A 21,404-nucleotide genomic window follows, 5' to 3' on the forward strand; every position below is an offset into this window, starting at 1 on the left:
ATAACCTTTCTTCAACGGATTAGAGACTGACAATGAGGATAGACTTTGAGTCTTGAGTTTGGCTGTCCCAAGGTCTTCAGACTTTAAATAGCAGAGTCTACAAGCCTTCAGACTAGTCTGATAGAAACGATTTGTCAACTTCAAAACACTTCAAGAAGATTTTTCCAACAGTTGGGACCTGACACAAATATGGTACAATCCAAACAAACTCACACCAATTCCCACCATAAATTGGTGTGCATGGTGCAGTCTTTATGCTATGATAATTATGTACCTTTTTCTTGGGAAAAATATTCCATCATATTTAAATTTATTATATGACGACCAATTTAATTATGAACTTTCCAATCCAATTAATTTAGTCTTTAACCTTTTCGTGAAATTCCAAAGAGCACCATCACGACCGCACATCAATAGCTACCACAGCCGTTCACAACCTCTTCCGTGACAACGTTAGATCCGTGGCCATGCAATTCCGAGGACATCAAGAGGCCAAGATCTCAGATGGAAGACGTGAGAGTCATGGACGACCGTAGATTACCTTGCGCATCAGCGAGCTGAAGAGAACGCAGACAAATGATCAGAGGGAGATCGCAAGTAGATTCCTTAAATCGCTTCCAACATCTAGTATCCTGGTTTCTACAGCTTAACATTCCAAAGTGCAAATGATCTTGTCCGACTCTTCTTCTCCTTTCATCCATTTCTCAGCATCCCAAGTGTCTCTCCAAATTTCACCAAACGTCATCAGAAGACTCAACGATGTAAAATACATGTTTAGTCTACATTTCTCCAGTGGCGGTAGTCCCAACTCTAGCAAGCCAATTCTCATAATCAAACTGCCAAAAACCGAAAAAATCATGTGGGATGATGATCATATATTTAGAAAGAAAATGTTCGATAATTGGAACAGTAGACTCAATTATCATTTAAATAAGGTTTTGGAGTCTAATTAACAAGATAAGTTATGACAATCGAAGACAATTACCACGATTCTACGCTTTAAAATGCCCAATTCGTGAAGATCTCTCTATTTTCTCGTTGTTTATTTTGGAAATGAAATTGGGTTTGATGTAATTGAATGAGTAGTGCAATTGGGTTTCTTCGGATGTACCTTTTTCCAATTGAAGCATGTGAGATGACGCTTGGGCCATCCAACCGCCTCGATCCGCTGGTAATATTGTTCAATCGATGACGTCATCTCTTCTTCACTCGGCAACAGTAGTTACCCAGATAATATTTTTGCTGCCCACCTTGATTGTAACTCGCTAAGGAGAAACGTAATAGTGTGTTCGCATTTTCAACATAGATAAAAAATCACCAAAGGCTAAACCCTGTTAATAAAATAACCCACAAAATCATTTTTATTTTTGTGAAACTATCTCATTTATCGAATTAATATATTTTCAGAAATATTAACATATAATGTTTCCCATAGAATTGTTGTTTTTTATCCTTGGGCAAAGTTCTTACTTGGGTACCCGATAACATATGCCGATGAAAGAGAGCCATGGAGCTAGCTAGGGGTGAGCGGTTCCCATTCTAGTGCGGTTCCGTCTGGAACCTGGAACATACTCTCGGGTACAGATTTCTCAATTTTTAGAACCTAGAACCTACCCCTCAGAACCGAGAATCTGGAACCTATCTTGTCACAGGTTCCGAGATCAATTCTAGGTTCCAATAGATTTTTTTTTTTTTGGTTTCATTTTCAGATTTGAAATATAACGAAGAAGGAAAGAGACAAACCAAAGCTTTTATATCAGCTCAAGCCAAGATCAGAAAAAGGATGGCAAGTTAGCAACTTTTGTTCTGACAAACACAAGAAAATCACTAATGCAAGCAACAAACTTTGACCAAGCATAAGTGATTTTTATTTTAATTTGCTCTAGTTGTTGAGCTCTCGTACTTGTGTACCTTTTGCTACCGATACTTGATACGTATAGTACTTAGTGGGCATTCTTTTGCATTTGATTACAGGTCTTGCAATGCAAATACCGTAGTCTTCAGATCAGATGCCTTATAAGATGTGTAGAATTCCAAAATTGGATTCTGCAGAAAGTAAAAGGTAAGTTAATACCCAGATAATCAAATTATAAGCTTGTGGCGATGAAAGAAATGCAAGATAGAGAACAGACCCAAGGTGGCGTGAATCATCCAGCGTCCATCTAGCAAGAAATATGGCTAATGCAGCAACTAGAGAAGGAAGAAAACTCAGGAACTCATACTCGACCAATGTAAGCTTTGCAAGGTAATCCGCCAAGTACTCCAATTCAAGACTAGGGCTCTGGAGATTTTACAAGCAATTGATGGACAAATGGTTAAATTTCTTAAGATCAAGGAATATGGTATTTTCCTAAGCTTAGGCTAGCATGGAGTAGATCAATGACCCTTACTGCATACATTGTCTGTGCCGCTCAAATAAATCTCCCGAGAAACGAAATATTCGATTCTTTTAGAATGCAAATAACTCCAATGAAAGTAAAGCAAATGAGAGTTTAGTAAGTTGCAGAACTTAAGGAAAGTTTTCGTAGTGGGCGCGAATATCCGGAAGCCGAAATAATTCAATAGTTGGCCCTCCATTTTCAGTACCTATCAATACACAGCAATGTGAATCTTTTACATCCGAATAGACAACTAAATTCATAGTTTTATAGAGAAAACATTGTCTAATGTATAATTTGGTGATTCCTTATGGTTAATGTGTTTCATAATAATAACTAAGGTTGCATAATAATGAAGGTTGAGTAATTGTTGGTGTTCCTCATCTTAGTTAGGCAAAGGAGCAATTTGTCACTTGAGCAAAAATGTGGAGGAAAAGCTATTCTGAAAATTGAAAAGAGCAAAAATGCGGAGGAAAACCTACCTCATCGTCGTTGATTAGCCGATAGGCTCTCGCCGGAGTCTCCAAGGCCATCTCGTGTCGCCCCTGACCGGATAGGCAGAAGGAGAGAGAGAGTGGGGGTGTGACTGAACTAGAGGTGGAGGTGGAGGCGGAGGCGGAGGGGTGTGGAGTTAAGGCTGATTGGGCGGCTGGACGAGCGGCAAGCAGTGTCGGGGCGAGCGAGCAGCCTCCACTGGGGGACGAACGGCGTCCAACGGCAGCATCAACGGCAAGCAGCTGAGCGGTGAGGCGAGCGAGGGGTGACAGCATCTAGTGTGGTGTCGAGGGAGGTCTAGTGACAACAAGTTCACGACGACGGCGGCGTGACGACAACGAAGACACAAGTCTCACGGCACCAATGGCGGCACTAATGGCGGGGTGAAGACGGCGGCGATCGCGACTCAACCCACAGCCAAGGGGGAAGAGCTCGGTTTTGGCGAAGGCGGTGGCGATTCGAGCAATGACGGCCTAAACGGCTGAGCGAGCGGTGGCAAGAGGTGGTGACGGCGGCTTGGGGACGGCAGCGAGGGGCGGTGCGGACGGCGCGATAGCTCGTCGGGCTCAACAGCGAGATGGCTCGTTGGACGAGCAGTGGGTGGTGGTGGTTCGGTGGCTAAGAGATAGTGGTGAGTAAGGCGTGGGGGTGGTGGTGGGTGAAGCAGCAGCCAGCAAGAGGAAGGAAGGAAGGAAGGAAGGAAGGAAGGAAGAAGAAGAAGAAGAAGAAGAAGGGGGTTCGGCCGAGAGAGAGGGAAAGAGAAGAGAAAGAGAGAGAGAAGAAAAGAAAAAGTTGAGGGGGGAGGAAGTGACATGAGGAGGAAAAAGGGGAGAAAAGAAAGAGAGAGAGAAAAAAAAAAGGGGAAGGGGGAAGAATCAGCAAAAGGGGGGAATCATGTGGGGGAAGTGACGTGCTAGGGTTTTTTTTTTTTTTTTTTGAACTCGACCGGTTTTGGTTCCAATTCCCATTTTAAGGAACCGTGCTCACCCTTAGAGCTAGCACATGCGGGAAACTGTATTGATCCAAAGGCACGACTCCATTGTCGTTTACGTTCACAATTCCATTTGTTTTGAGAAATGGGAAGTAGTACTTATACCTGAGAAACAAGAACAATATGCATACCTAATAAAGAAAAATACCAATAAGAACAAAATTATTGACATATTATGTGTGCTAAAATATACGTATGCCGTACCAGGAACAATGGATGATAATATCTATATATATTGACAATCCATCTTGGAAAGCTATTCGCCCATCCACTTCAGCATAATCAATCTATGCAAAATAGATGATGTTTTCAACAAGCCACGTCGCAGTCAGAATTATTTATGCTAATTGTTCGATGCTAGAAAGAACACTAGCATAGTGAAAATGTAGAATACCGAGGAATTTTTAAATAGGTCTTCATGAATCTCAAGCTTGGTTGTTTCTCTTGAAGCTAGGTGAACTTCTTTGCGCCATGTAGGATGTCTTTCGCAATGTCGATCCCGCTTGGTCCATTTGTAGAATATTATTTAATTAATTAAGAACAAACGGATCCATACATGATTGTAAAACACCAAGATTAATAAATACATCGGAATTAAAGCGTACCTGTTTGAGCCATTGCTTTACTTGAAGAAAACTAGATCACTCTGATAATCAGGGATCTATTGGAATATCAGATCTTCCTCTCTATGACCTATTTCGATATAGCAGCTTTCAATGGGATTAAAGCAACTGATAGGTATAACTTACCCTTTTATAGGCTAGAGAGGGGACCTAGCAAACCCTAATCAATAGCGTGTCAACTGGGCCCTTCCCATTACGGGCTTCAGTCAAACACAATTGCCTACACTTTGCTACTCAACTAGGCTCGTTAACAATAGATGCCAATACCCAATTCAATCAGATCACTTTAGGGTTTAACAAATATTGGAATATCCATTAACCCGATTATTTAAAATAGAAAATCAATTAATTAATGTAAGCCCATATTATAGGAAATTTCCAACATTCTCCCACTTGGGCTACATTAATTAACTTATTTTATTTTGAAAAAGATTTTATATTGAAAACGACACTATCGGGTTAATAACTAAAATTTTGTTTTATGTGGCCACAACTTTTAAAATAATATTCCAATAATGGCATCTCAATACCAATCCAATCCTATATAACCTCAATATAGGATTATGGAGATCAATGTGTTAAGAAAATACCACAACACAAGACCTTCCATAATCACATATAATAAGTATTATATTTTCATGGATCATGGGCCTAGTAGTGTAGTAAGAAATAGTGCCAACATGTGATCAAGATATACACTATTTCTTATCGGTCCTCAATGCAATTTCTCAACGACATGAAATTACATTATCACAATTTCTAAACAACATGAAATTGCACAATTATGTCACAATCCAACATGAGATCTCATAATCAGTGACATCCAGTCATCTTTAAACTAAAATTTGTTTAAAGATACTGTTTTATATTTTCATTTCTCAGTCAACAGGAGAAAGGATAACAATAGAATCAATAACAACAATCATTGAAAATAAATGCTTTAATAGACATCATAAAAGCATTATCAGTCTGCATATAACTATAATATCCAGAAATACAAACTATATAACTCCCACTAACAAAAGAAATCAAAAGATTCTAAAACACCCATATTCTTTACATGTTCTTTAAACAAAATGGATCGTAAGCCTTTTGTTAGAGGATCGGCCAACATGGACTCAGTTCTGATATTTTCAATTACAACGTCTCCATTTTTGACCAAGTCCTTAACAGTATAATATTTGATATCCATGTGTTTGGACGCATTACTAATCTTGTCATGCTTGGAATAAAACACAGCTGCAAAGTGTTGTCACAAAGAGATCACCATAGGTCTAGCAATAGAGTCCACAACACGCAATTCTGAGATCAAATTTCTGAGCCAAACTGCTTGAACCGACGCGCCGTAGCACACTACAAACTCAGCATACATTGTAGAGTTCGTAATCAATGTTTGCTTTGTACTCTTCCAAGAAATAGCACCTCTAGCCATCATAAAAATATATCGAGAAGTTGATTTTCTATCATCTGAACAACTAGCAAAATCAGCATCTGAATATCCAATCACTTTTAGGTCCTCAACTCTGCTATAAACGAGCATGAAATCCTTTGTCCGTTGTAGATATCTCATCACCTTCTTAGCTGCAACCCAATGTTCTTAACCTGGATTCAACAGATATCTTCCAAGAGTATTCACAACAAAAGCAATATTAGGTTTGGTACATACTTGTGCATACATAAGACTACCAACTGCACTAGCATATGGAACATTTTTCATGAATTCCTTTTCAACATCATTCTTGGGGCATTGATCTATGCTCAATTTATCTCCTTTCACAACAGGAGCTTCACCTAACTTACAGGTCTGCATATTGAATCTTTTCAAAACACGATCTATATAACTTTTCTGAGATAATCCCAGAACCTTCTTAGATCTGTCACGATGAATCTCAATGCCTAGAACAAAAGAGGCTTCCCTAAGATCTTTCATATCAAACTTTGTAGATAGAAAATTTTTGGTGTCATTCAATAGATCAACATCACTGCTAGCAAGTAAAATGTCATCTACATAAAGTACTAAGAAAATATATTTACTCCCACTTACTTTCATGTAGATGCATTGATCAAACTTATTTTCTTCAAAGCCAAATGATCTCACAACTTTGTGAAAGTTTAAGTACCACTGACGTGATGCTTGTTTGAGACCATAGATGGATCTTTGAAGTTTGCACACCATATGCTCATTTCCGGCTTCTTTGAACCCTTCAGGTTGCTGCATATATACCTCTTCATCCAGATCTCCATTTAGAAAAGTTGTCTTGACATCCATTTGGTGAAGCTCTAAATCAAAATGAGCCACCAAAGCCATGATTATCCGAAAAGAGTCTTTAGTAGATACTGGGGAAAAGACTTCATTATAATCAATACCTTCTCTCTATGTGTACCCTTTTGCGACTAACCTTGCTTTGAATCTCTCGATGTTGCCCTTATTGTCTTTCTTGGTTTTGAATACCCATTTGCAGCCGATTGGTTTATGCCCATCAGGTAAATCAACAAGTTTCCATACTTGATTAGTTGACATGGACATCATCTCGTCATTCATTGCTCCTAACCATTTATCTGCCTGATCACTATTAAGAGCTTATTTGAAGGTCGTCGGATCAACTACACTTCCAATGTCAAAATCAGCTTCTCCAAGATAGACATGATAATCATTTAAAAGCGTTGGTCTTTTGTGTCGCTGTGATCTTCGCACATGCATTTCTGGAGCTACATCATTCATCTGGGGAATTTCATTTGTAATGGGAGGATCTACCATCATATTTTCGGTATTTGCTTCCTGTTGAATTTCCAATCTGCTGGGATCTCGCATAGAATCATCATGCAAGATGGGCAATGGAATAGAGATCGTTTTATTTGGTTCTTCCATTTCGAAAGATTGAGAAGGACTCTTTTCAGCAACATATAATTCCAGGAATTTGGCAGTTTGAGATTCAACGATTCTAGTGCCTCGAGTAGAATAATAAAATCTATACCCTTTAGAATGATCAGGGATATCCAATAAAGTAACATCTAGTAGTCCCGGATTCAGTTTTCTTCGAGAAGGATCATAAATTTTCACCTCTCAGGACAACCCCAAACTCGAAAATGATTCAAGCTAGGTTTCCTCCCACCACAATTCAAAAGGTGTTTTCGGCACCGATTTACTAGGTACACAATTCAATATATAAGTTTCCGTTTTAATCGCATCACCCCATAAGTATTCAGACAAATTAGAACTACCCATCATACTTCGTTTCATCTCCATGAGTGTGCGATTTCGCCGTTCAGCTACACCATTTTGCTCAGGACTCCCAGGCATTGTATATTGAGCAACAATACCACAGTCCTGCAAATATTTTGCAAACGATCCCTTTTGTTGTCCAGCCTCAGTATATCGCCCATAATACTCACTACCACGATCAGATCTAACAATCTTGATAATTTTTCCCAATTGTTTCTCAACTTCAGTACGAAACACTTTAAACGTGTCAAGAGCATTAGTCTTCTCCTTAATTAGATAAATATAACAATAATGGGAGAAATCATCAATGAATGTGATGAAGTATTTATTTCCACACAAGGTGGTTGAGTATGGCCCACTAATATCAGTATGAATTATCTCCAATAGACTTTGACTGCGAGTAGCGCCTTTCTTCTTTGTTTTAGTTAATTTTCCCCTTACACAATCAATACAAGTCTTAATATCATCTGAGTCAAGAGGAGGGAGAATATCAGCCACGATAAGTCGCTTTACCCGTTCTTTTGAGATATGCCCCAATCGCTTATGCCATAGCAATAAAGATCTATCTTTAATCAAAGATCTCTTAGCAACAACATTCTCGACATTGAAAGAGCAATATGGTCTATCGGGAGATAAGGATAATCGATATAATCCATCAAACAAAACACAATTCCCAATAATTCTGGAATCATAACTCAAATCCACTCTTTTATTCGCAAAATGAAGACAATATCCAGCTTTGTCAAGCGAAGAAAGAGATACTAAGTTTCTCCTAAAATTATGAACATAAAAGACATTGTTCAAGACAAGCTGAAAACCAGAATCTAAATTCAAAACAACTGTCCCTATACACTCCACATCAACTCCAGTATTGTTTCCAACTTTAAGCTTTGACTCCCTCAGACTTGGACTCCTTAGATTTGTGAGACCCTGTAAGGTAGTAGTCACATGTACAGTAGCACCAGAATCAAGCCACCAAGAATCCAAAGGAACATCAACCAAATTTGATTCAAAACAAACCAACAACTCACCTTGGTGACTTTCTTTTCTTGTTTTTAGCCAAGCTCGAAATTTGTAGCAATTGGCTCTCTTGTGACCCCGCTTCTTGCAAAGTGAAAACATTTAAAATCTTTATCTCCATTCCTCACATAGTTCTCATTTTTTCTAAAGTCTTGCCATTTCTTTGGGCCATGAGCATTTGACCCCTTAGGCTTCCATTTGCCATATGAACTCAACTTGGCATTGGTAGTTAAGTGGGCAGACTCATACTTTTCCTTCTTTAATTTCTCTTCCTTAGTCACACACTTAGTAATCAAGGCATTAACACTCCATGTCTCATTCTGAGCATTATAAGCAGTCTTAATCTGGCTAAATTCAGCTGGCAAAATATTTAAGGCTTGATGCACAATATAATTTTCAGAAAGAACAATTTCATGGGCCTTAAGTTTGGACTGAATGTGGACCATCTTCAGTATAAATTCTCTAACACCCATAGCAGCATCATACCTCATGTTCGTTAACTCACTCAACAAGTTCCCAACTTCAGCCTTATCTGAGACTCTATATCTTTCTCCCACTGCTTCAAGGAACTATCTGGCATTCGTATCTTCCGGCAAACCACTAATCAGATGCTCAGCAATAGACCTCTTCATAGCAATGAGGCTCAATCGATTAGCTTTTTCCCATCTAGCATAATGGGCCTTTTGATCTGCAGTACTTTGATAATTGGGCCTGGCAGGTTCATCCTCACGTAGAGCCAAGTCCATATCAACGATGCCCAAAGCAAACTCTATATCTTGCTTCCATCTCTTAAAGTTCGATCCAGTTAACATTTCAACCGTGGCATTGTTGTTATTTACAGCAAAGGTAACTGTTTAACACACATGATGCAATAAGATCAATTATGGGCAATAAGCAACTCAACAAAAATAATTAGTATATCATAAACTCCCCTTTGGGCAGAGTGTATAATGCACAATTATTTTTCCTAGCATGAAATTTATAAAGCAACAACAAGAGAATTACATATAATTGTTAAGGATCCATCCCCTTTGCGCAGACAAATTCTTTAAATTATACATCTCCATAATATCAACATAGAGGGGAATTACATATAATTTTCAAAACATTTATCCCCTTTGGGCAGATAAATATTTTTCAATTATACATCCCCATATTTTAAATATGGGTATAAATTTCATGCTATTTTTCCAAATTAATATACACAATAACTCCCTTTGGGCGAGTAATTGTATATATTAATCTTTTATCAATAGGGAACTCCAAAATTTATGCCCAAAATTCATCAAACAATATGAAACACTTCACAACATGTGTTTCCAAAGATCATATTGCATTCTTTCAAACAACAATTTTTGCCACAATTTTTTTTTTTTAAATTTTATTATTAAATATATTTTTTAATTTTTTTTAAATTTTAATATTATTATATTAATATTATTTTAATAATACGGACCCAACCCATGGGCCCTTACCTGCGCCCGGCTTGCACGCAAGCCACTTAAAATGGGCAGGCCGCGAATAAAATTGGCCCACAAATTCAAAACATATAAATTAATAAATTAAAAAAACTAAGCCCATTAATTTTGGGCTCTGGGTTCTGGGCGTGAGCTCAGAACCTATATGTTTCTTTAATAAAGGTCTGGGCTACGCCCAGCACCTTAAACATTAAAAAAAAAAAAAAAAAAGAATGGATGGGCCACGCCCATCCATTGGTCTGGCCCGGCTGGAGGGTCTTCTTCAACCTCCAGCCGGGTCCCGAAGTTGCAGAAAACCGGGTCGCACGACCCGGTTTCGACCCGAAGCTCAAAAATACCATAGAAATACTTATTTTTTTATGAAATTTATCCATGGATATTGCATATAACATCAATATGAATGACTATAATGAATTAAACGGAGAAAAAACTAACTAAATCTACTACATGCAAGCTTCGAAGTTTCGGATTAAAGCTCCCATGGCCGAATTTCGAATTTCCTAAATTTAAACCCTAAAAACTCAATTCAATACAACAAAAGATGCTAAAAAAATATATAACAATACCCATACAACGATTTGCATCGAACATCAATCAATTGCAAGTAATTTGCAAATTCTAGAACTTTTTCACGTATAAACCCTAGAATTTCAAATTTAAAATTCTCTCTCAATTCTCAACAAAATTATGCAAATTATATATGGTTGGAAAGATCTCAACATGTAGAACAAAAGCCCTATGGTTATAGGATTAATCAAGCAAAAAATCTACACGAAAAAATAATGCCCATATTCGGCTCAAAGAGGAGGGTTTCGAATTTTTCCATAAAAAGAAAATTCGGGTTCTACAATCATATACAATCTGCTCTCATACCACATGTAGAATATTATTTAATCAATTAAGAACAAACGGATCCATACATGATTGTAAAACACCAAGATCAATAAATACAGCGGAATTAAAGCGTGCCTGTTTGAGCCATTATTTTACTTGAAGAAAACTAGATCACTCTGATAATCAGGGATCTATTGGAATACCAGATCTTCCTCTCTATAACCTATTTCGATATAGCAGCTTTCAATGGGATTAAAGCAACTGATAAGTATAACCTACCTTTTTATAGGCTAGAGATGAGACCTAGCAAACCCTAATCAACAGCATGTCAACTGGGCTCTTCCCATTACGGGCTTCAGTCAAACACAATTGCCTACAATTTGCTGCTCAACTAGGCTCATTAACAATAAATGCCAATACCCAATTCAATCAGATCACTTTAGGGTTTAACAAATATTGGAATATCCATTAACCCGATTATTTAAAATAGAAAATCAATTAATTAATGTAAGCCCATATAGGAAATTTCCAACACCATTTCCAATGATCACTACAATCTGTAGTGCTTAATAGGTGATGAATGAGGGACATATATCCATGAGAAAATTTTACCAACTTTCCCATTTAGTTACGTTATTTTGTTAGTCGTACTTACCGAGCCATTAAATTTACCACCTATGTTTAGAAATCACCATTCTAATTTAGAATGGTTACCAATTTTCTTCTATCAAATTACTAACTAGTTTTGTATTATCAATTTTTATTAAGGTTAGTTACAGAAATTCATTTAGCATTTCTTATTTATCAACTTCTCTGATCTCAAACGAAATATAAAAAAAAAAAAAAAGTTCTCCTCTATATTTTACAAATTTTAATTTATCATTCGTACTTATGCCTGAAATTTATCAACTATTACGTGGATTTACCAATTTGTATTGGAGTGGTTCACAACTTTTTCTCCAATTAAGTTATGGAATAATTTTGAGTTGCTTACTAATATATTATTTTTTAAGTTACCAAATTTTTTATTGAATTACCACTTTTCTTGGCATTACTCGTCAACCTCCTAAATATATAAAGTCTTTTTAAAAATTACCATTTTAACATTTTTTTCTCCGATTAAGTTACCATCTATGTTTGCATTACTAACTTTTTTTAGCTAGTTATTAATGTTTATTTTTTTAAACTACCAACTTCTTTGATCTTTGATGGAAAAAAATGCTTTTTTTGACCATTTATTAACTTTTATTTACTTGTCTTATTAATAGCTTAAATTTTCTGTGGCTTTCCAATCTTTCTCCAATTAAGTTAACAACTAAGTTGAGGGTAATCAACTCTCATTAAGTTGCTTATTCTGTTGCTTACTAACTATTTTTAGAAATTACCAACTTCATTGAGAATGATTACTAACTTTTATTTAATTAAATTGCCAACCTTAATGCTCAACTGAGATGTTGGTAAATTATAAAAACAATTAAGCGTTGGTAACAAACTAAAGTGAGGGTTGGTAATCCAAAATTAGTTTATAATTTAATCTGACAAAAGTTGATATATTACATTGGTAACTTCATACAAGAACTAGTAAATTTGAAGAGCATATAAAGTTATGCAAATGAAAATTGGTGAGTTAGTGCAAAATTTGCTAGTTTGCAAATTTGTGAAAAAATAAGTCACTTTGCCCATGACTCTCGATACAAACAAACATAAGGAAATGTGGCAGCATCAATCATGAAGGAGAAGGACGACAAGGAAGAGTGGAATTTCCACATGTCCATTGTAGTATAGGTACGAGAAAAGCTAGCGGCCTCCTATATCAACAAGTCAGATGACACAACAACCTTTGTTACGGTAAATGATAAACTAATCTATCATGATTTGATGATTGGATGGTTGGCTTAGGGTGCTTAAACCATATGATAGGAGATCGGTACTAGCTATCAAGCATGTCTGAATAGACTAGCAAACGAGTAGTTGTCATGGCAAACAACTCAAGAGGTTCGATCACCCATATTGGCCAGATGATGATAACTCCCCGGTTCAAATAACAGCAAATTGAAGTGCAACGTGTTCACACGTCAAGAGTGAAGAAAACTTTGTTCTCGGTATCACAACTTGCAAAATTAGGGAATTACCTAGTATTTGGCTGGAACAGTGTTTCGACGCATCTCATTTTGAAACCCACAAGTACATTGATCATGGAGGGGCATCAATTAGAGTCTATCTACATGATTTCAACTTAAACAACATATGTGGACAAAACTTGAAAGAGTGAGAACCTGATTTGTGGCATGCTTAGCCTAGACAATGTAGACATGTAGGTTAGATGATGAAGAGGGCTGTGCTGAAGGATCTCTCTTGATAAGATGTCCGAGAAGACACATCAACTTCCATATGAGGATTCAAAATAGTAGGTACTTGCAAAAGTGTAAGTACACAAGAAAAAAAAATATTGAGAGAAAGAACCAGCATTTGGCAGAGACTTATAGGAGCATGTTGCATGCTAAAAATGTCCCTCCAAGGTTTTGGGCCAAGTGTATGAAGAAGGCAACACACCCAACAAATAGACTGCCTTAAGTGAGGCTTGGTTTTATGACATCATACAAGAAGCCAGGGAATCGCAAGATGGGTCACTTCAGAGTATTTTGATAAATATATTTTGCATTCATACTAAATAACCTACGAAATAAGTTCAATAAGGAGGTGGTTTGCCGCATATTTGAAAGTTTCGATGGTCAGATGAAAGAATGAAAGAAGATAATGGGTATGCTAAGACCCAGTCAAGTGAAGAATTATTATGGAAGGTGAACCCAGAGAAGAAGTTAGAGCACCACTGTTAGAAAAATCAAAGAGTTCATGGCGACGAGGTGTACATCTAAAAATAACAGAAGAGCTTTGATCAAGTTAAATGGACAAACCTAAAGACCAAGCACCTTAGCTAAGAAGGTCAATAAGGCAAAGGAAACTAAATCCTAAATATGAAAATGCAACTTTGTAGGAAGATGTTAGTGATAGAGCCATCTATATATAAGGAGGACTCACAAGGGGCAGAATGGAGGAAGGTCATGAAGAGGAAATCTAGCATTATTATAATCTCTAGGGTTGTCTAGGAGACAGGACCATCTTCTTGTTAAGGCTATACATAGGAAAGAAGTGCTCTCGCTATAGCCGGTGTGAGAAAGAAGTCATTCTAAAAAAATATTGTGGATAGTGCCTATGATTAAAAAAAAAAGGTGTGCTTTCTTTAATTGAGTTTTTTTTATTTTTCTTGTTAGTCTGCCTGAAGGGAAAAAGATAAAATTATATAAAGAAAATATATCAGACAGGACGCAAATGAAAGAGAGCCAAGGAGCTAGGCTTGGTGGGAAAACATCTTTATATAAAGGCTCCACTTAGTTGTTATCCACACTCACAAGTCCCTTTGTCTTCAAAAACGGGAACTGGTAACTATATCTGCAACACAAGAATCATTGATATCAGGCAAGATATGTATATGTGTGTGTATAAAATATTAGACTGACATGAAAGTTTTTGTGGATATTTCCATAAATAAACGCATAAGCAATTGTGAAAAACTATATGTTTTTCAATACCTAGTGCGGTGGATGATAACATTGCAAATATAGACGATCCGTCTTGGAACACTAGTTTACCATCTTCTTTAGCACGTGTAATCTGCCAAAAGACAAAGCACGATCAATGAGATTGAGGTCATATTGGGGATGATCACACCACTTAATTTTGAGGATGGGAACTATAACTTTAGAGGTTGCACTTGGATTTTCATCTGAACTTAGTTGCAACTAAAAAAGAGGGATAAAATTAAATGTAAGGTACCATTGCTTGTCGGAAGACCCCAGCAAGTTTTCTTCATTTCACAACTTGGGAATTTGTTTCTCTTCAGGCTTGGTGAACTTCTCTGGCAATAGGTAAGATTTCTTAGGCTACGTCGATTGCGCTACTCCCTTTTCCTATTATCAACACAAACTATCATGCAAAATAGTGAAAAACATCCATATATGAACATGACAAGAGTGAGTTGTGTTGGAGAAAACTTCCTTGAGTGGTTTGAAGTTGACAAAACGTTTCCATCAGTCTAGTTTGAAGACTTGCAGACTCTTCCATCAAAGTCTGAAGACCACCGGACTGCCATACTCAAGACTCAAAGTCTATCCTCATTGACAGTTTCTAGACCGTCGAAGAAGGCTTATCCAGAACTGAGTATTTCGTTAAGGATTTGATTCTATTGACTGAAGAAGATCTCTTGGCTGGATATAGCATGTCAAAATCCATTATTCAAATTGAGATTGATTCAAGGATTTTGGATTCGTTGATTGGCAAAGTATACTTGGAATGTTCTACTTATGGAAACCTAGATCTTGATTGTATGGGCGAGCAAGATTGGTGGGCTATCGACATATTCCTTAAATAACTCGAAATCTCCCTAATTGATTCTGTCCAACGGGTATATTGGAAGAACTCATTTGGTAAGTGTCAACGGGTGTGATGGCATGAAGGAGTATATAAGGAAAACGTTCTAGTTATCCAAAGTCCGAAGCTCCTTGTTCTTAGTCAATTCAATTGTTGAGGGAAATCTTGTACTCAAAAGAGAGTTTATATCTTTGTGAGACCTTGATGAAGTGTAGCAGAGTCTCTACACTATGGAATTAAGGAAGAGCTATACTGTAACAACTCTTTTGATTCATAGTGAAATCTAGTTGGTGGGCTGTTAGTGTGGAAGAGTGGACGTAGGTTTGGACTAAGTCAAACCACTATAAACCCTGTGTTCTTTATCTCTTCCCTAAGCTCTTTTACTTTGATCGTAATTTAATTTGATTACAAGAGTCTAATTTCCTTTTCATAATCTATTGCTGATCAAAGTTGATCACTTCACTCTGGAAAATTTGTTTTTGCACATATTCACCCCCTCTAGGTGCTCGTACTAGCTTTCACAATTGGTATCAGAGCTTGTGTACTCACTTAAGTTGAAGTGTTTTACTTTAGAGTTAAAGATCCATGGCTAATATGTTGGCTCTAGGTCTGGTTGAAGGGCAAAGCAATACCAGACCGCCTTATTTTGATGGAAAAGAATACAACATATGGAAAAACAAGATGAAGGCATTCCTAAGATCAAAGGATCCTCTGGAATGGGATGTGGTAGACAAAGGAATCATTCCTAAAGCTTCAACAGTCTCAGAAAGAGGAAAAGAAGCTGTTGAGTCTAGTGAAATGACTCGTGAAGAGATAATCAAGAGACAAGCTCTTGATGCAAATACAATTTATTCTTTATATTGTGCATTATCTCCTACTGAATATAAAGAATATCTTTTTGTGAAACAGTTAAAGAAGTCTGGGATAGATTACACATCACTTATGAAGGAACTGATCGAGTGAAAGAAACCAAAATCAATATCATGCTCGGTCAATATGAAGCATTCAAGATGAAACAATGAGAATCTATCATTGACATGTTTAGTCGTTTTACAGAAATCGTGAATGGTCTTGAACATCAAGATCAACCAATTTCTGGACCCATGAAGGTTAACAAGTTACTGTGTGGACTGTCCAAGGATTGGAATCACATAAAGACCTCAATAAGGGAGACACAAAGAATCATGCCACTCTCTGTTGATGAATTAGTTGGGACTCTTCAGTCTTATGAAGTGGAGCAAATCAACAAAGATGAAGATCATAAAGGTAAGAAATCCATTGCATTAAAATCTAATGATGATTTTGATGTCACAGATTCTGAAAACAATATGGATGATGAAGAGCTTGCTCTCATGATAAGAAGGTTCATAAAACTAAACAGAAAGGGAAGAAGGTTCGATCCAAAGAAACAAAGTTTTCAAAAGCCATAGAATAAATTAGTTGAGGATGTTGAATCCAATAATGATGTAGTCTGCTTTGAATGTAAGAAAAAGGGACACATCAGACCCAACTGTCCCCTTCTGAAGAGAAAGAAAGGAAAAGTTGAGAAATATCAAAAGGCACTTAAAGCAGAAACTTGGAGTGATACCGAATGTGAGGAAAGTGATGATGACTATGCCAATATTTGTCTCATGGCTCAATCAGACTCAGATTCAAACTCTGAGACAGACTCAGACTCAGACAGTGAAATCGAGATAAGTAATTTAAAAATTCCTACTAAAGTCTCTAGATACATTGATGAATTGTGTCTTAGTCTTAAAACATCTCTCAAAAGGATTTCCGAACTTAAAAGGGAAAATTCTACACTAAAATAACAGGAAAATGTTTGGAAAGAGAAGGTCAAAATTTTAGACAAAAGTGTTACTACTTTGAAAGAAAATGCAAACAATTTTTCAAAAGAAAATGCATTCTTGAAAAATGATATCTCAAGTATTTCTAAAAGATTTTCTATAGGATCTGAGAAACTTGAAAAAATTCTTTCAGCACAAAGACCTTACTTCAACAAATCGGGTTTAGGAATGACTGCTGAAACCATTCCTATAATTGATTTTCCTAAAGTAAAGGAAAGAATTAAGCAAAGACCTACAAAAGATTCTTACAAAAATCGTTTCCAAATTTTTTTTGTAAAACCTGTAGACCACAGTGCTCTTAAATGTTCTAAGTGCAATAGCTCAGATCATTTTGAGAAAGAATGTCGTATGATTTGGAAACTTGTTAAGAAGGTATGGGCAAAGACCACATATTACACTAACACCAATGGACCCAAGAAAATATGGGTACCAAAGAAAGCTTGAATTTCTTTTCTAAATGCAGGTCACTATCAAGAAAAATGTTAAATGGTACTTGGATAGTGGATGCTCAAGACATATGACAAGAGACTCAAACTGTTTCATAAAACTTGTACAAGTTAATGGTGGAAAAGTTTCTTTTGGAGGAAATAGCAAAGGAAGAATTATGGGATACGAAACTGTAAAGATTAGAAGCCTCACGATCAGTAATGTTTCCTTAGTACAATGACTCAACTACAATTTGCTGAGTATCAGTCAGCTGTGCGACACTGGTTTCAAAATCAACTTTCAAGAAGGAATATATTCAAGAACCAGTAAAGACTCCTCTTAGTCTTTCACGAGGTGAAGACATGGAATATCTACCTCTTGGATATCAAACAAGATGAAACCCAATGTCTAATCTCAATTCAAGAGGAAGCAAACTTATGGCATAGAAAAATTGGGCACATCAACATGAAGCAAATAGCCAAAATCTCAGCAAAGAAGCTTGTTCGTGAACTACCCAAACTGACATACCAAAAGTCTGATCTATGCACACCATGCGTGTTGGGAAAATAGGTAAGAAATTCATTCAAACAAATAAATCAAGCATCCACTAATCGTGTTCTACAGCTCTTGCATATGGATTTTTTTGGACCAACCAGAACCCAGAGCATTGAAGGTAAGAAATACTATTTAGTAATTGTGGATGATTATTCACAATTCACTTGGGTATATTTCCTAGCAAGTAAGTCTAAAACATTTTCTTATTTTATAAAGTTTGCTAAAAAGGTCCAAAATGAGAAGATGTATGTTATTTCAAGTATACAAACAGACCATGGAGGTGAATTTGAAAATCGAGGCTTTGCAAAATTCTGTAATGAATCTGGCTTTCAGCATGTGTTTTCTTCACCATATACTCCAAAGCAAAATGGGGTCGTGGAAAGAAAGAATAGATCGCTGCAGAAATGGCTAGAATTTTTTTAATTGAAAGTAACATCTCTTCTCGTTTTTGGGCTGAAGTATTATTAATAGAGTCTTCTTAAGGCCTATTCTGGATAAAACTCCCTATGAGTTATTCAAAGGAAAGAAGCCAATTGTTTCGTATTTTCATGTGTTTGGATGTAAATGTTTTATATTGAAAAATGCAAATGATTGAGTTGATAAGTTTGAAGAAAAATCAGATGAAGGTATTTTCCTTGGATATTCAATCACAAGCAAAGCTTACAAAGTATACAACAAAAAGACTCAATCTGTGAAGGAATCGATGAATGTCAAATTTCAAGACTTTATGCAAAATCAATTGATTCAGACTCAACTTGAAGAATCTGAACCTGCTCCAGACTCTACAAAGTCTAAATCTCTAGAAGCATCTCAGACTTCAGAAGACCAGCAACAAATGATCATTGAAGATTCAAATGAAGGAAATGATCAACAGTCTGACAAATCACAAGCTTGGATATTCAATCACAAGCAAAGCTTATAGAGTATACAACAAATAGACTCAATCTGTGGAGGAATCGATGAATGTCAAATTTCAAGACTTTATGCAAAATCAATTGATTCAGACTCAACTTGAAGAATCTGAACCTGCTTCAGACTCTACAAAGTCTAAATCTCTAGAAGCATCTCAGACTTCAGAAGACCAGCAACAAATGATCATCGAAGATTCAAATGAAGGAAATGATCAACAGTCTGACAAATCACAACCTTGGATATTCAATCACAAGCAAAGCTTACAGAGTATACAACAAAAAGACTCAATCTATGGAGGAATCGATGAATATCAAATTTCAAGACTTTATGCAAAATCAATTGATTCAGACTCAACTTGAAGAATCTGAACCTACTCTAGACTCTACAAAGTCTAAATCTCCAAAAGCATCTCAGACTTCAGAAGACCAGCAACAAATGATCATCGAAGATTCAAATGAAGGAAATGATCAACAGTCTGACAAATCAACCACCAACTGGAAGCATAAGTCTAGTCATCCTAAAGATCTCATTATTGGTGATATTAATGAAGGAATTCACACAAGATCCAAAAGGGGTGAAGAGTCTAGTGATGTGGCTCTTATTTCTAAAATCGAACCCAAAAGCATAGAAGAAGCTTTAACTGATGAAAGCCGGATTGAAGCTATGCAAGAAGAACTCAGGAAATTTAGTATCAATGATGTCTGGGAATTGACTCCTAAACCGAAAGGTAAATCCATCATTGGAGCTAAATGGGTTTTCAGGAACAAGATGAATGAGAAAGGAAAAGTCGTAAGAAACAAAGCAAGACTCGTTGCCAAAGGATATACGCAAGAAGAAGGGATAGACAATGATGAGACTTACGCGCCAGTAGCAAGGTTAGAAGCAATTAGATTATTACTTGCTTTTACTTGTTATAAGAATTTCAGGTTATTCCAAATGGACGTCAAAAGTGCTTTCCTAAATGGATTTATCCAAGAGGAAGTCTATGTGGAACAACCACCCAATTTTGAAGACCCAAGGAAATTAGACTCTGTATTTAGACTGAAAAAGGCTCTATATGATTTAAAGCAAGCACATCGAGCTTGGTACGACAAACTAAGTAAGTTTTTAATTCAAAATGGTTTTGTCAAAGGTAAAGTAGATGCTACACTGTTTATCAAAAGAGAAAGCAAAAGTTTTTTACTTGTTCAAATTTATGTTGATGATATTATTTTTGGATCTTCTAATGAAAATCTGTGCAATAAATTCTCTAAATTTATGCAGGATGAATTTGAAATGAGCATGATGGGTGAACTAACCTTATTTCTCGAGCTTCAAGTGAAACAACTGAAGGAGGGAACCTTTATTCGTCAAGAAAAATATGCTAAAGAACTTGTCAAAAAGTTTGGATTGGAGAATTGCAAAAAGACTGATATACCAATGTCAAGTTCCTTGAAGCTAGACAAAGATGAAAGAGGAAAGAAAGTTGACCAGAAGCTATACAGGAGTATCATTGGTTCACTTCTTTATCTTATTGCTTCTAGACCTGACATTCTGTTTAGTGTTTGTATTTATGCCAGATTTCAATCGGACCCCGAAGAATCTCATTTAAGTGCTGCAAAACGTATTATCAAATACATTGCCTCAACTTCAAATTTAGGCCTCTGGTATTTTAAAGAAGGAGACTTCACTCTTCTTGGATGCTCAGACGCAGACCTAGCAGGATGCAGAGTTGATAGAAAGAGCACCTCGGGCACCTGTCAAATACTTGGTAACAAGACAGTGTCTTGGTTTTCAAGGAAGCAAAGTACCGTAGCTCTTTCTACGGCAGAAGCAGAGTATGTAGTTCTTGGAATTTGTTGTTCACAAATTTTGGAGACTTTGGAATTGAAGATTCATACACTGAGATCAAATGTGACAACACCAGTGCAATAAATCTCACCAAGAATCCAATTCTTCACTCAAGAGAAAAACATATAGAGATTCGACATCTTTTCATTAGAGATCATGTTCAAAATGGAGAAATTTCGATTCAGTTCATTAATTCAAAGAATCAACCGGCGAACATATTTACAAAACTTTTGGAGAAAAATCAATTTGAAGTTTTTCGTTCCAGACTCAATATCTTAAAGTCTGAGGAAGTTCAGACTCAAGGTTGAAAGTCTAAAGACACTCAGAATCAGACGATCAAGATTCACAACTGTAAGTTATT

The sequence above is a fragment of the Eucalyptus grandis genome, chromosome 4 (assembly GCF_016545825.1).
Source record: "Eucalyptus grandis isolate ANBG69807.140 chromosome 4, ASM1654582v1, whole genome shotgun sequence".
Lineage (NCBI taxonomy): Eukaryota > Viridiplantae > Streptophyta > Magnoliopsida > Myrtales > Myrtaceae > Eucalyptus > Eucalyptus grandis.